A 219-nucleotide genomic window follows, 5' to 3' on the forward strand; every position below is an offset into this window, starting at 1 on the left:
TAATTGCTTGGCCACCAGTTAAATTGATTTAGGAACCTAAACAAACTTGAGAAAAGGAGTTTAGTGTAGACAAAAATTGAGATAGTATATGATCATATTACTTGATTTGCGTATAGGATATGGATATACCTATAGGCCATATGTAGTCAGATTAGAGCTTGCACTTAATGAGTGATAACTCTATTATATAGAGTTATTTTGACTCATTTTGGGAGCTTA

The sequence above is a fragment of the Theobroma umbraticum genome, unplaced genomic scaffold, assembly GCF_002168275.2.
Source record: "Theobroma umbraticum cultivar Fairchild unplaced genomic scaffold, ASM216827v3 scaffold_60.0, whole genome shotgun sequence".
NCBI lineage: Eukaryota > Viridiplantae > Streptophyta > Magnoliopsida > Malvales > Malvaceae > Theobroma > Theobroma umbraticum.